The sequence below is a fragment of the Gavia stellata genome, chromosome 4 (genome assembly GCF_030936135.1).
Source record: "Gavia stellata isolate bGavSte3 chromosome 4, bGavSte3.hap2, whole genome shotgun sequence".
NCBI lineage: Eukaryota > Metazoa > Chordata > Aves > Gaviiformes > Gaviidae > Gavia > Gavia stellata.
In genome coordinates this window covers 36,225,905-36,241,940 of record NC_082597.1, presented here as the reverse complement: position 1 = coordinate 36,241,940, position 16,036 = coordinate 36,225,905, and the positions used below count along the sequence as shown (strand labels likewise).

Below are 16,036 nucleotides of genomic sequence, written 5' to 3'. Positions count from 1 at the left end.
AACACCCACCTCTCTGCAACCCCCTTTCAGGTAATTGTAGAGAGCGATGAGGTCTCCCCTCAGCCTCCTCTTCTCCAGACTGAACAACCCCAGTTCCCTCAGCTGCTCCTCAGAAGACTCGTGCTCCAGACCCCTCACCAGCTTCGTCACCCTTCTCTGGACACGCTCCAGCACCTCAATGTCCTTCTTGTAGTGAGGGGCCCAAAACTGAACACAGTATTCGAGGTGCGGCCTCACCAGCACCGAGTACAGGGGCACGATCACCTCCCTACTCCTGCTGGCCACACTATTTCTGATACAGGCCAGGATGCCGTTGGCCTTCTTGACCACCTGGGCACACTGCTGGCTCATCTTCAGCCGGCTGTCAACCAACACCCCCAGGTCCTTTTCTGCGGGGGAGCTTTCCAGCCACTCGTCCCCAAGCCTGTAGCGTTGCATGGGGTTGTTGTGACCCAAGTGCAGGACCCGGCACTTGGCCTTGTTGAACCTCATCCAATTGGCCTGGGCCCATCGATCCAGCCTGTCCAGATCCCTCTGCAGAGCCTTCCTACCCTCGAGCAGACCAACACTCCTGCCCAACTTGGTGTCGTCTGCAAACTTGCTGAGGGAGCACTCAATCCCCTCATCCAGATCATTGATAAATATATTAAACAAGACCAGCCACAAAACTGAGCCCTGGGGGACTCCGCTTGTGACCGGCCGCCAGCTGGACTTCACCCCATTCACCACAACTCTCTGGGCTCGGCCATCCAGTCAGTTTTTTACCCAGCGAAGAGTGCACCTGTCTAAGCCACGATTCGGCAGCTTCTCCAGGAGAATACTGTGGGGAACAGTGTCAAAGGCTTTACTAAAGTCCAAGTAGACAACATCCACAGCCTTTCCCTCATCCATTAGGCAGGTCTTACATAGGCTCTTCTCTCTTTAGGACAAGTGATAGTGTCTCCTGGTTCTCATTTGCAGCAGAAAGTAGGCAGCCCATTTCTATCCTCAGCAGGGCCCAGATAAGCAGTTCTACCAAATGAAGAAATAAACAGGGATTCCCTCTGGCAAGGTCAGAGGAGCAGATGAAAATGACCCCGAGAGCATGAGTTCAACCAAATACAAAAGTTTCATGCTCAGTGGGGTTTGGTTAAAGAATTCAGGTCCAATCTTTTAGGAACACCGATACAAACCATTCTCTTCTCAATGGGGTAACAGAAACAAACACACAAAGTTAATGAACGCAGCAGGGATTGACCAAACAGTTCAAACTCCCCTTTGGAGCAGCAATAGCTATGAAGCAAACAACCTTAGCCACTTGGCACTGGAAAACATAGCCTGCTCTGCTTTAGTTGGATGAGTAAAAGCTTCCTTGATTACAGAGGTCCTTTATTCTTTAGGGGGCTAAATTTACTACTAAATGCTGACTAAAGAATCATCCATTCAGTTCTGACAGTTCATGTGCTAAGTCAAAGCAATGGCAGTGATATGCCTTCTCCAAGCATTCAATCCCTTTTTCTTACTGGGTCCAGATTCTACAACTCCTCACACTCCTGTACTGCCAACCTGCAGGCTCCCCATCTTCAGACCCATGCTTTCTTTCACACTGTTCTTCTTGTACGAAACACTCTTCTTTTTTTATCTGTCAGTATCCACTACTCCTTCTATGCACCTGATCACAGAAGTGTTCCAAAGGAGCCAAAAGGATCATACGGAAAATACACCCACACATATATATGGTACTCATGGCAGATCAATATAGGCTGTAAATACCATACTGCAACACTAGAAATTCCTGAAACATCAAACCAATATACCTGCACTACTTCTTCCAGTGCTTTCTTCATTTCCCAATTTCATCTCCTAGTATGCAACATGTTGCATATTTCTTCCTATTTTTGTATTACCTTGTGTATTTGTATATATACATACAATTATTTCTATTAGAAAACTGTCTCCTTACTTATGTATATTCAGTTGCCATAATAAGAACCAAGTAAATGCTTCCTTAAGACTACACCAGAATGCAAGATTCTCTGCTTATAAAACAGCTGTAACTGCTGTTCAAAGTACTTATAAAATAGGCTGTTCAGCATACAGTTATAACTTCTGATTTCATGCTGTACGAGTGTTAGTTAGAAGAGAGGATTGATTTAAAAGTAGGATTTAAGCTTCAGTTATTGAGAGATGACAACCTACTTACCCAGGATCCAGTAACAGTAACACTGAAATTAAAGATCCTAATTTAGGTGGCTAATTTAGGTTTCACAAGACTACTGTGCCGTATACAAAAACTGTTATATTTATACAGCTGGGATAAAACTGGTAAATGGGGAAAATAAAAAAAAAAAAAAAAAGAAGAAAAAAAATTGCAACTACCTTATTAAGGTTAAAAACATTCTGGATCCTCAATAAAACATATCATTCAATATTCTGTAAGAATCCTATTCTGTTAGACTAGCAATTTAAGTATAATAATTTAAAAGTAACCTTGGACATGGCAACTACAAGAACTTTGTTAATTTTTCAGGAAATAGATGTAAGACAAAAAAATCATCATGGCCTCATAGCTAAAATACATTTGCCTTGAGAACAATACGATTTACGTCATCATTTTAGGTATGTAATATTTCAGCAATGCTAAAGTATATCCAGAAGTGCAAGCAGATTACCTAGTTAAGTAAGAACATCTTGTTTCATCAACACCTTTCTATGCTATCACATTCAGGAGCAGAATCTATTTTAATCATGGAAAGGACAGACTTTTGTATCCTGTTACATTATGATCACAATATGACTGTATTTTCCAGGTTGCATAAAACAATCAGCTTTAGTATTAAGCGTAACGGTGGAAGCCACTATTAATTCTTTAATCACAAAAATAATTCTGAGCTGGAAACCATCATCTGGATCAAGACTACCATATGCATTTGGGTACTACTGGACACAGCCATGTACACATGACATATTCGCATTTCACATGTCAGAGCTCCTTTTTCATGGTACACATGAGAGGGAATCACCTGTGCGTATGCAGATCAACTTAACAAAGACGCACAGTGGGATGCGTTAGCAGACTGCACTCTGCCATGGGGCTTCATGGTGCTGTACAAGATGTAAGTCAGGAACAATCCCCTTTTTGCCCACCCACGGCTAAAGCATCTGAACAAATCCATACTGCAGAGTCCAAGTTGTCTTCCACTGAGGTGACAGGCCATCATTACTCAAGATGATGGTTCTAGCCTTTATTTAATTTTACAGTGTTAAGTGTAATGGCTTTGAATGTGTCTTAAATTATTTGAAAAGTACTTCTGTAATTCAAGATATTCTCAACCACCGGGCTAAACAATGACTATAAAATTCAACACGTGCCTTTTATTTTCAAGGCTGCAATATTAATGTTTGAGAACTGTATTGCTCAATTGTTTGTTAATTTTTTCTCATAACCTATTTCATATTAACTTCTTTATTAATATCTTGTTTGACGGATATACTGGTATACACAACAGGACTGCCAAGAGTACACACCCATTTGGTGATGAGACAACACCAACAATTCATCAACATTCATCATCATTCATCAACAACATAAACCTTGCTATGGCCTACAATTAGCACACAGAAATAATAAAAGCAAAGGTCAAGATTCTAGCTACTCCTTTCTCAAAAATAAAAAAGAAATTAAAAAATCTGAAGACAACTAAAACCCACTCTGACTGAAAATATGACACATTATTCCACTTCTGCTAGCTTAAAGATATTTGCCTCTGTGAAATTCCTCAAAATCATAATATTTCCTCAGGTTAATGTCTCTTTCCCTTCTGCTCTGTGTTCACCTTCTACGTTTGTCATTCTTCTAAGGGTACATTTTTTCTTTACCCTAATCATAACACCTGAAAGGCAGAATTAAAAACCAGAAGGGTAAAGAATGTAAACATTTGTAACTCTAAAGATAAAAATAGCATAATAAAACATAAATACTGGTTACTATGGAGGAGCACCATCTGTGCCATATAAAAGCTGTCCTACAAGTGAGCATGTCTCTGACAGTTTCCAGTTTTAGTGCGGAAAACCCAGTATAACAGTAGGATGAGCAGAGCAGAATAGTAACTTGATACTTTCCCTTGAGTTTTTTTATTCTAATAAACGGGGAGAAGAAAAATGCTCTCACAGAAAGAAAGATGGGAAGAGAAGGACAGAGAAGATGAATACATGAAAGTATTTGTTTGGAAACAGACAAATCATTTTGGTAATCATTATGACACATAATTTCCATTTAAACTAATCGGGCAAGTCAAAGCAAGTGATCCAAAAGACTAACAGAGTCTTGAGAAGCAGTCAAAAGAGTCTCTTCAACCATTACTGGGTGTAAACCACGAGTAACCCCTTTTAACCCAGTAGAACTGCATGAGAGGAAGGGAGGTCAAGTTTGGACCTGGAGTCACAGAAACAGAGGAAATGCCAGTCAAGCAAGACTGACATATTCTTTGACTGAGAGAAAACACCCCAGTGCTTTTAAGTCTCAGTTTTAAATGCCCTTCCTGGATTTCTCCACCTCATGTGATTTTGGCTCTTATATTCATTAGCTTTGCCTATAAACCTCTTTTCGCTATTCTAATACAGCTAAAACTGAAACAGGCCATGCACAGTGCTCATAATGCTCTAGTGTTGTTATGTATGAATGAGGAAATTACCTAATTGAAATAAAGCACTGTCATACGCAGCATAACTACATCAAAACATCTCTTTTTGGATAACTACATCAGAAAAACATGAGAACAAAAACTACCTTATGCCTCTAGCCAACATAATTATATCTGCACAAGAACAAGAAAACAGGATCTCCTCTTTTCTTATTCTTCACAAATACAAAGCATACTTCATGCTTTGTAAATACAGGCCATTATGGCATATTCTTTGCTACCTATTTTCCTTAAATATACAACCCAGATGTCTCAGAATAAAGAAGCTTTTTTCATTCCTTGCTAAAATCTGTTGTTGTGGCTTCTAATTATGGGCTATTGAGTCCCCTGATTCACCTTTTATAGTGTTGGTGAGAAGAAGAGAAAGAGCCTGCCTAATGGAAGACAGCGAGTTAGGACCCCTGCGTGATACAACGAGCAGCGATCTTATAAATTCCCTGGGGCAGAAAGGAAGGCTTTAGTTTAACACTATGTACAAATTATTATAAAGACGTACATCTTAAAAAGGGCTTGGTAATAGGATGATAGGCCCATTGCCTTCTTCAGCTTCCATCACCAGTTTCCCTCCACAGTCTATTCTGTTCTTTCCATCTGCTCCCAGATGCAACCCCCTTGCTCAGCCAGCTTGAGTCTCTGTCCTAGGCACATTTTTTCTGCCTCTGAAATGAGTCTTCAGTTCCAGTTTGCAGTTTATAGCTCACCAATTTCCATTTCTAACATCAGCAGAAGGCATTGCTGATGACACAGAGTCCAGTAGCCAGTTTCAGACCCAAATCCATCCCTGGCATAGCATGCAGAAGCAGTTAACTTCTAGAAAAGATTTGTTCAGTGGAGAGTGTACTCAGCAAAGGCAGAATTGTCAAGGAATTTAACACGTAAAATTCCAATTGTTAAGAAATCAGACACCTGCATTCCCATGGGGAGCTTATTTGCATCATGAAGTTGTTCTTTTTTCTTTCTTTTTTTTGAACCTGCCCTGAGGGCCGTATTAAGAATGCAAACTATAGGAGCCCAATTTAGTAATCACAACTCCTATGGCATTTTAATGGCATGGCAAACTGTTGAGATATCCTAAATTTTAAGGTTTCCAATTTCCATCTCTCAATAAGGTCAGCAGAGAAAAGCAGCTATGACCCTCAGAAGCCCAGTTGTTATAGCTGATAGTTTGAACATAGTCTTCTGTCACTTCAAAAATTCTAACCTTCACCGCCAAATATTTACATCATTATCCCGGACATTTGAAAAAAATGCCACAAAGCACTTCATTTGTAATGTTAAAGTACACACTCTAATACAATTGATTTCAAAAGCATATGCTGAAAGTGAGCACATTTCTCCAGCTGCAATACTAATCAAAGACATTACAGTGTGAATTGATTTTATTTTAAAAAATCAAATATGCATTTTGCATGTATGCTTTTGCCATTTTTGTCAGCACAAAAATGGTAAGTTCTTTTTGGTTTGTTTCTTCACATGTTTTTAGTACTGTAAAATACATATTTGTTTTCAGTATTTCTTGAATTCAGAAAACAAGCACTGAGAAGTGCAGGTCTGAAGTTGAGACTGTGAGTTTGACACTAATACAAGAGGCAAATCGAGGTTTCATCTTTTTTGTCTTCTTTTTGCTCGTACCATAGACTGCAAGAGTGTCTAAGTGATGAGTGGCAAGCATGAATGCTAAAATCTTAATCTATTTCTATGAAAAAAAATAATTTCTATCTTTTGGGATGATGTAGTGCTATTTTGTGACTGATTTCACTAATTTCTATTGCACAGAACACATGCAAAAGACAATCATTGCACTGTCATTACCTCCACTGTAGTGACAGCAAATGGCTAAAGTTCTTTGATGCCAAACACATTTTGAACACCATTACAACTCTTTGTCATATGTGCTATCCCTAAGTGCCAAACCTGGGAGTGCTGCCAACAGTTTGCTATCACTGAGGCCATATGATGGGAGGACACTACACAACGGTCATGCTGAAGCTGCAGCAGGAGTCTGCTAGCAGGTGTGGGAAGATGAGCTATTCTAAAGGACCAGAACTTTTTAAAAAATAGAAAGATAAGAAAAGCCAGGAAATACAGGCGGTGTTCTGAGCTGTCTTCTGTGCAACATACTTTCTGAATGCTCCTGCAGCACCTTGATCATCACTTACAGCTGAGTCCACCATTGGAAAACCTTGAAGAGAGATAAAAATTAAATAACTACCAAGCTTGCTGTCAAAACAACTGGAAAGTGTTCTTTTGGGGGGTACAAATGTTCAGGCTGGAAGAAAGCAAACACTGCTTAAACAATCCTGCACATGTGGGTAACTCCTATCGGTAGAGTTTTATGCTTTGGCCATTAAAATCGGATGCTGTCATCATCTTTCATAGTAACCATATGAAAAGAATGTCAGATCCACCTGCTCTGAAATATTCCAACTTCTGCAATGTTTAGGCTTTCTGCAGTTTGTCAACAGCTGGCTTAAAAGTACAAGTTTCCTACAGTCTAAAGTTATTAGCCAATTCTATACGATTTACACTATTACTGAGAGCACTGCTTTTTTGTTGCGTGAACTGAAATACATTCAATACTTCACATTCAATAATCATGACACCAAGGTAAAAGAAAATTCTTCAACAGCTAAATTAAAAAAAAAAAAAATCAGGCTTAAGTTTGTTCTCTAGTGCTTCCTGATTTTGTGAATTAACAATAATTCTATTTCTTAAGATTTTAAGTCTTACAACCGCAAAGGAAAAGAGTATATCATGCTAAGGCGCCATTTATTCCATTAATTTTCCTCTTTCATTTTTGGGAACTTTTTTAATTGCCCTAGTTATTTTAATATCCTTTTGGAAATGCATCTTCAATTTTTATCAGCAAATGCTCTTAATGCACACCTCTGATTACATACTGCAAGTGCCATGAGACAGGAACGCACCATGTCCCAAAAAATAAAAAAATACTAGTATGTAACTGGGGGCTTGACCTTGAAGATAACAAATAAAGGAACTACTTAAAGACACTGCATAAACTAAAATTAAAAATATAATCAACAAAAGATGATGAATCACACCCCCCCAGACACAAGTATTATGGATTAAAAATTTTGAGATTGCAAGGAAAAAGTCCAAACTGAGACTCTTTCTAGTTTGCCAGCCACCATGACCTGGTTAGCTAGATATCTGCGCTTCAATAAAAGCCTAACATTATTTTGATTGCCTGACTGTAAGACCAAGAGCTATAAGAACTATCAGAAATATGTGATAGACAAATAGAGTTTCCCAGTCAGTTTGTCCAACATCCTCTATTCAAGTCATGAAATATTATCTTCTTACTCATATATCCCAATTACTTTTGTCTGAATACTGCAAACTTTTCTTCAAATGTTCCAAGATTCACAATAACATTATGAAAATTGGCACAACAGTTCACAAATACATGCAAGTCAAGGAATGCAGGTTTGGTCTGAGATGCATATGTGGGACGCAGCCTGTTTCTCACTTTCATTTGACACATAAAACAGTTGGTCTATGAGGTCCTATTTTCCTGTCTAACCTCCTCCTTGGTGCTGTGCAAACATTAGACCATATATATTACATGAAGAGACACAGAAACATTGGTAATATTCTCTATCAATGATTAACGGCTATGACCTAACCCTTTTTTAATAAAAATCAAAAGCAAATTATATTTTCATAATCATACCAACCTTGAAATGTAAAATTAATTTAACAGCACAGATTATTAGCATAGCCGAAGAACATTCTTCTTTTCATAGAGTCATAGAATCGTTTAGGTTGGAAAAGATCTTTAAGATCATCAAGTCCAACCATTAACCTAACACTGCCCAGTCCACCACTAAACCATGTCCCTAAGCGCCTCATCCACACATCTTTTCAATACCTCCAGGGATGGTGACTCAACCACCTCCCCGGGCAGTCCGCTCCAATGCCTGACAACCCTTTCAGTGAAGAAATTCTTCCTCATATCCAATCTAAACCTCTCCTGGTGCAACTTGAGGCCGTTTCCTCTTGTCCTTTTCTTGATCCTTTCATAAGAAAATGGATGGCTTTAACTCTGGCAAATAGTGTAAGGGATACAATTAATTGAGAATTATATTCAGACACCATCTTTGCTAAAGCAAACATCTACTCAAGAAAAATTCAACCCTTCACAAGCATCCTGTCATGTTGCAACAGGAAAAAAAAGCAGGTGAGCAGTAGTCTCTTCTCTTGAACTGAAAGGGCCCCAACAATAACCAGAGTTACTGGAAGCACAACTACCTGCTCATTGTAAAAACAGAACAACATAATTTACTTAAGATACAAAGGATAATAAAGAGGGTATTTTTTCTAAAATGAAGAAAAACAATGGATATGAGAAATATATTTTTATATATATGTATAAATATACATATTTATTTATATAGAAAGAAGAGTAATGAATAAAAACATTTTAAAAAGCATTAGCTTGTGATTCAAGAAGCGCTCTTTTCTCTCCTTTAACTTGCCTGTCCATAAATAATAGCATCTCCTTTAAGGCTGCCCACAAGATCTCCTGCCTCCATAAAACTCAGATTCTAGAATGAGGATTTTGCCATAGCAAGAGCTGAGGGAGCTTAAATCCAGCATATACGCCAGAGAAGTGACAGATGGAATTAGGTTAAAGAGCTGGAAGAGACTTTTTTTTATATACTATTAATGGTGCACTGAAAATTGCTGAAACAGAATTCCACCTCTCTTCATTGCAGTTGCAGAGCCACAATGTTTAACTACTCTGTTGCTTTGATATTTCCCTTTGTAATATTTCAAAGCCTCCCCAAAAAGTTTGTATCTACTGTTCCTTCATCACTTTACATGTGAAATACCTGTTCAGATCAGTTGTATCACTACATAATCCAAGAGTTTTCCTATCCATAAAACATGTGAATTTAGTTTTCTGCCATCCATGAAGACCTTCCGTGAAGACCACAGTTGATATTTAGGCTATTCCAGATCTCCGTCATATAAATATAAGAAGGCTGGCTTCATTAACCAAAATCACTTACTGCTGCCATAAAAGAAAATCCATAACCTCCAGCCACCACTCTTTGCCTATTCAAAATGATGAGCTGTTTTGCTCTGAAGCCACTTACATTGTAAACACTATGTTGCAAACTAAGGTAGCTGGGTGGTTACAGATACATGGGGTTACAGTTCTATAATAAATTGCACAAATAATAGAAACACCTGGAGTACAATTTCTTCTCTGAATTTATTCCACTGTGTGGAAGGAGTAGATATTCAGCACTCATTCTCAAGCATGATATTCAAACTTAGCAGACAATAATGGAAGGCGAGGAGAGAGCTGTCTTTAAAAATAAGAAGTGGATCACTTATACATTATTCCCAGTTTTAATACTTGTACATAAAATCATTCACCACTTTTATTGAACTATTTGTCAGTTTTCTGCTTCCTTTAAATATCAGTCTACATCCCTCTGTCTTGAAGACTAACTTTTGTGTCATGATTCATCTAGACAGAGCTGAGGCAATGTTTTGTTGGCTCGATTGGTGTGCTGTTAAGTTTATGGCCCCATTCCTGCAATGGAAGCTGCAAGCACCTATTTCATTACTATTTGATAAGTAACTTGAGAGCCACAGATGATGTCACTATGGAAACACGAGTGATTATTATAGAGACCAATGAAACAAGAATGGACACCTCTATGAGGCAGCAGCTTCCTTCAGTTTCTTTCTTTCTCCCAAAGCAGCTTTCAATAATAATTTCAGTAAGACTCCTTCTTCACTGAAACCTCAGGCTGTCATCTGAGAAAACAGCCATCTCTAAATGTCATTCTTTTTTGTTTTGTTTTCCTATCCACCTGACTGGAAAAGCAGTGGAGAACCCATGTCATTTCTGTGAGCCTGCAAGTACTGAGAAGTTAACGTCCCCTCCCAGGGGACATTCTGGTCTCTGAAATGTGAACAGGGAAACTTCTCGGTCTCTTCTAAGATTGTTTCCCTGCTTCAGTGTCTTGTAGGGCCACTTCACCAACCGCAAACCCAGGGCACAGGGGTCTCCCCTTTTCTCTCGGAATGATTGCGCCTTGCCAGGGAGACTCTTCAGACCACCCCCTTCAAGGACCTTGAGTCCACTGTGTGCTAGAAGAGGTCAGCTAAAGAGAACGATGGAGAAGGAGTATTTTCCCCGCTCTGGTACCAGTTACAACAGCAGCTCAGTACACAACCACTAACTAAAGCCAGCAATGCCGGGAGATATAATGCCGGCATTGTCAGGCTCAGAGCAGCCCGGAGCAGGCTAACTAGTGCTGCAGCTGGCATGGTGCAGCAGATCGTCCATCCAGACCCACCTCCCCTAGGGTCATCCCGACCACAGAGCTATGACATCAGCGCTTCTGGCAGGCCCGTTTCTGATGACGACAAGCGCGGCAGCACGGGTTTTGCTTCGCTGCCGTCCCCGCCGCGGCTCCCCGCCCACATTTCCCAGCGGAGCTGCCCCCGGGGCGGGGGCGCCCCGGACCGCGGCTCCGCTCGGGGCGGGCGGTGCTGCAGCGCCCGGGGAGGAGGCGGGGGGCGGCCTCGGCGCCCCGGCTCACCGCCCCGCGGGGATGTGCGCAGCGGCGCGGGGGCGGGATCGCGCCGCGCCCACCCGAAGCTGCGGCCTCGGCCCGGCCCCGCCGCCCGCCTCCCCTCCCCGCTGTCAGAGCCGGACGCCCGCATGGCAGCGGGACGCCGCTCGCTGCGGGGCCGGCGGGGCACGGCGGGGCGTGCGGCGTCTCCCTGCAGTCGCTGCTTTGGTACCGGGGGGCAGCGCCGTCCGTCCATCCATCCATCCCTGCGTGGGCGGCGGCTCGTGTGTGTGTGTGACTGACAGTGCGGCGCGCACAGTGCGGGCGCAGCCGCCCTCACGCAGGCAGCCGGGGGCCACGCCGGCGCACCCCGGCTGCGGCAGCCCCTTCTCCGTCCCCCGGAGCCCTCCCCGGCGGGGGCGACCTCAGCGGCCTCGCTGCTCCTCCTCCTCCCTCCTGGCGGCTAGGTTACGTTACCTGGTCTCTAGCTCGGGCTGGATCTAATCCCGCGGCCGCCGCCGGCTCCTCTCCCTGCCGCGGGGGTGCGTGGGGTAATTAATTTATTTATTTCCCATGAGGTGTCCTCGGCAGCAGAGCAGCGGCGGGAGAGCCCGGGCCGGGCGGCAGGGAGGGAGGCCCGGGTGCTGCTGCGGGGCCGACGGGGCGTCGCTGTCCCGGGGGTGCTGCCGGGGAGCGGCCGAGGCGCTTCAGCACCGGCGCGGGGGGGCGGGGGCTGCGGAGGAGACGCCTCCCGGGCTGCCCAACCCGGCTGCGCGGGGCCGGCGGGGGCGCGGCGCCCGGCCTGGGGAGACGGAGCCAGCGCGGGAGGTGGGACGCGGCGCGCCGGGCTGCGCCTGGCCGAGCCGAGCCGAGCCGAGCCGGGCCAGGCCGGGCCGGGCCGGGCACGCAGGCAGGCGGCGGCGGCAGCGGCAGCTGCCGCCCCCTGCGCCCGCTGGGGCGAGGCGTGAGCCCTCCCTGCCTGCGGCCTCCCCGCCCACCTGCCCGCCTGGGGCCGCCGCGGGTCCCGGAGCCGCCGAGCGCGGAGTCCCCCTCGCTCGGAGGTGCGGCCGGGGCACCGTGCACTCCCCGGGGAACAAAAGGGCACGGAGAGCCCCACCAGTCTCACGTCGCGCTCTTCACCCCACCCTGGCAGCACAAAACGCGTCCACCCCCGGCCCCACCCCGTTCTCCTCCTCTTCGGGATGGAGGATGCCAAGTATTTCATATTATAAGGCTGTTTGCGCTCGCTGTTCCACGGAAAGGTTACAAAAAGACTCATCAGTTTGCTCGTGTTAGGAAAAAAAAAAACAAACTTACAGAGATCTTTTTGTGCTAAACACGGGAACTTCGTCTTCTGAAGCAGGAACTGAAATTTGGCCAGTCAGCAGTGAGTTTTTGATTCAAATCTTGGTCGCCTCTTCCTTTGCCCCCTTTTTCTCTCCCTTAAAAAAAAAAAAAAGTTACAAGAACTGTTTTGTATGTATCATGAGCGTGTTTATGAAAGTGGCCACTAAAGTCTCAAAAAATTCTGTCCTTAAAGCTAAAATCCTGTAGGGAAAGAGGCAGAACATAATCATATAATTGCATAATTAAAGCTTTTACCATAATGCCTATTCTCATGGGTAAAGGTTGCACGTTATGTGCAACATTTGAAGTAGTGTGAGGAGGCTGGAGTAATTACGGTTGTTGACATTATGCTGCAAAATATGTACAAAAGTGAATGTGGTTATCGTGATTTTTTTTTAAAACTTTATTGCATGTACTTTGTTTAGTGAGAGCTTTATGAATAGGATCTTTACAGACATGTTAGGAACTTAGGCTGCCTGTGTAGGGATAGGAAGAGAGAGAACTTGGATTGTAGTTGGGGATATTCCAGTTTGCTGAGCTCCTAGTGAAAGAGGGAAGGACTTGATAGGGTTGTCTGTTTATTTTCCATTAATAACATTTGAATCCCTTAACTGGCATCAGCCACAGTGAACAAAAAAGTTTGAAAAATAATATGGGAAGTAACATGGCACCCCCAAAAAAAGCTGCAGCATGAGTGGCAATACCTATTACACATCAAAGAATCCGTCCACAGAGGACTGCCATCTTGAAGGACAAATTCATAGAAAACACATTTCTTTGGCTCCATTGCTTACGAATCTGTCTGCTTTTATGTGAGAAGTGTTAGGAATTATTCTGTGTTTTAAACTATAGTCATTAAACCAGAAGGCACAGACCCAGAAATGTAACATTTTATTGTTCCTTCTTTGTCTAGGATATTATTGTTGTAATTTGTGTATCATCTGCTTCCTCTGCAAGTTCTTCAGATGCAGGAGAGGATACTTTGTCACGCGTTTGTAAAGCCGCCAGGTCGCTACAGTCTCTGGGCAGATCCTGGCACTGTAGTCGTAAGGAGCAGTAAGTAGTTCGCTGGTAGAGACAGCAAATGCTTTTATTCCTGAAACAGACTGAACAATTTGGAGTAATTTTTGTGACATCACATAAGCTAAGTAATACTTGAGTTACGTACCTGAGTCCAGGGTCATTTTTAGGAGCAAACATGCATGGTGACTGCCAGGGCAGCTTGTGGAAGTCACAGTTGCATTAATTTAGGTAGCGGTGTCAGTCATCTCTTGTGCAAATGTGTGAAGGGAGCCTGTGCCCAGTGTCCCCACAGTCACAGGGTCTGTCCTGGAAGCAGCTTGCACTACAGGCTTTGGAAGACCAACAAGCACGCAAGAGGGGCCCACTAAACCAAGCAGAGGGAAGAGCAAACACTAAGCAGTGACTCTTGGGCATACAAGCAAAGAAGGCATGGGTACAGATGCCCATGGTCAAACCCACTGTCACTTCTAACCAGACCCCCAATTGCAAGATTAAAAATGTGTAGATTAGGATGAAATCTGATGTAAGATCTTTCATAGAGAAGCTGCTAGTGCTGAAATCAAAGTTGTATACTTGGCATAACAGCGGTGTTAAGCTTTCTTCCATATTCAAACACTTCGTATGCCCTGAAGAAAATCATAGGCCGTATAGGACCTCAGACAATTCCTGTAAAATGCAGAGCATGGCTACATTGTCTTTTACAGTGAAATATTAAAGTTCACATACTGTTTTATAGAACGTTAGGAAAGTCATTTTCAAAGGGAGATGAAAAATAAATACACGAAGATATAAATGGTTCCTGTTTTTAATTGCATAGTTCTTTTGCCTCCACTGATGTGCCTTAACTAGAGTATAGTTAGATATATAGATTTTTTATTTATAGATGTGTACAACATATATATAAAATACTGTAGTAGATTATATTAACATATGTTAACCATTACATAGACATACATTTTCTATACATACCTCATGCAGTTTCTTTCTATACCTCTTTTCAGAACACCCTCTCTAGGAAAGGTGTACGCATCTTAACTGACTTACTGTTGCTGTGTGCTTCATTGCATTTGCGTTTTCTAGTCTGAGGCAGAGACTGAACATAAGCTAGCTGCAGTTATAACAGTGTGTGATTCTGGCCTACAGCCTGCACAAGTTTAGATACAGCTTAGTGTCTACATCCTGCTTAAAGTCACAAAAATTACCACGAGCCCTCCAACTAAAAGTTGATGTATGATTTTATTTTTTATGTGGCCCTCAATTGCAGTGGCATCAGGTTTTGAAAGCAAATGCACTCCTCTGCGAGTGCTGCAGAATGAAGGCTCTGAAGTGATTCAGTTCCCTGTTGCAGATTAAAAAAAACCTGTTGTCATTCTACATCCTTCCAGTCTTTGAGCACCTTCAGTGTAGAAAGCCCACTATTCAAAGTAAAAATGTTCATATCCACCCTCTAAGGGTAAGAATTAAAAATGTATTAGTGATAGTGATTAATAATTTACCTGTGAATTTCAAGAAGCTAGCAAAGGTTCAGAGCTGCGTGTGCATGTGTTTATGTGCCTGTGTATGGGAGGGTGGCATTCTGTATTTTTCAATGATCTAATTGTAAAGAAGAAATTAAACAAACTCATCTATCTAGCATGTGTGTGAAAAGAAGCCACACATCTCGTTATTCATTCTGTGTCCATTCAATAGTGAGATACATTTCTGGGAGGCTGCATGTTATACACTCTCCTGTTCCGGTTGATAACAGCTTGAGGTCTTTTTAGTGATATTAAGGGAAAAAGTTTTTAAGTATTTTTTTTCACCAGAGAAAAAGAAAATGCTGCAAATGTTGAATACCTGATCTTATTTTCTGCCTATCCACTAGTTGTTTGGGTAAGTCTCCTAATGGAATAGTCCATTCCCCCACATGCCACTTGTCACGCAGTTTCATTTGAAACCAAAATTTTACAGGTCTTCTTCTAAGCTTAGAGTCCTCTGCTACACCACAGGTTATGTCTTCTAGTCGCACAGTCTGCATCTAAAGGGTGCGTGCTTATGATTGTGGGTCATTCTGGCCTACGTAAGATTACATTCTGATTATGTTTTTTTTTCCTGGACTGATTTCTGTTCCATAACTACATAACAAAAACTTCTCTGATGTTCATATGCAGGCTGGTGTGGTGTGCATGCTCCTCATCTCCAGCAAATACACAGGCTATTATCATTAGAATTATACTGGTAAATCACCTAGGCCACCTTCTGTAAGCTTTGTATCAACAACTAATCATTATTAGCCTGTGTCTCACTCCACCTTCATTCATACACAAAGATAGCTCTATAGCTAGCACAAAACTTTAATCCTAGTTCTGTTAGTGAAAGAGATATGTATACTTCAATTTCTGTGATAAAGTTCATATAAATATGACTAGACTTTAGAATTGTAAT

General features: G+C 42.5%; 1 protein-coding gene across 2 annotated transcripts in view; it reads right to left on the bottom strand.

Annotated features, from left to right (window-relative positions):
* The window catches only part of SLC16A7 (solute carrier family 16 member 7), a 90,336-nt gene extending 78,451 nt beyond the window's left edge, over positions 1-11,885 (bottom strand). For both annotated transcript variants that reach the window (XR_009483950.1, XM_059815919.1), the window contains exon 1: positions 11,720-11,885. The gene's annotated coding sequence lies outside the window, so the exon portion shown is untranslated. The remainder of the gene's footprint in view (positions 1-11,719) is intronic.
* Positions 11,886-16,036: the final 4,151 nt, after the last annotated feature.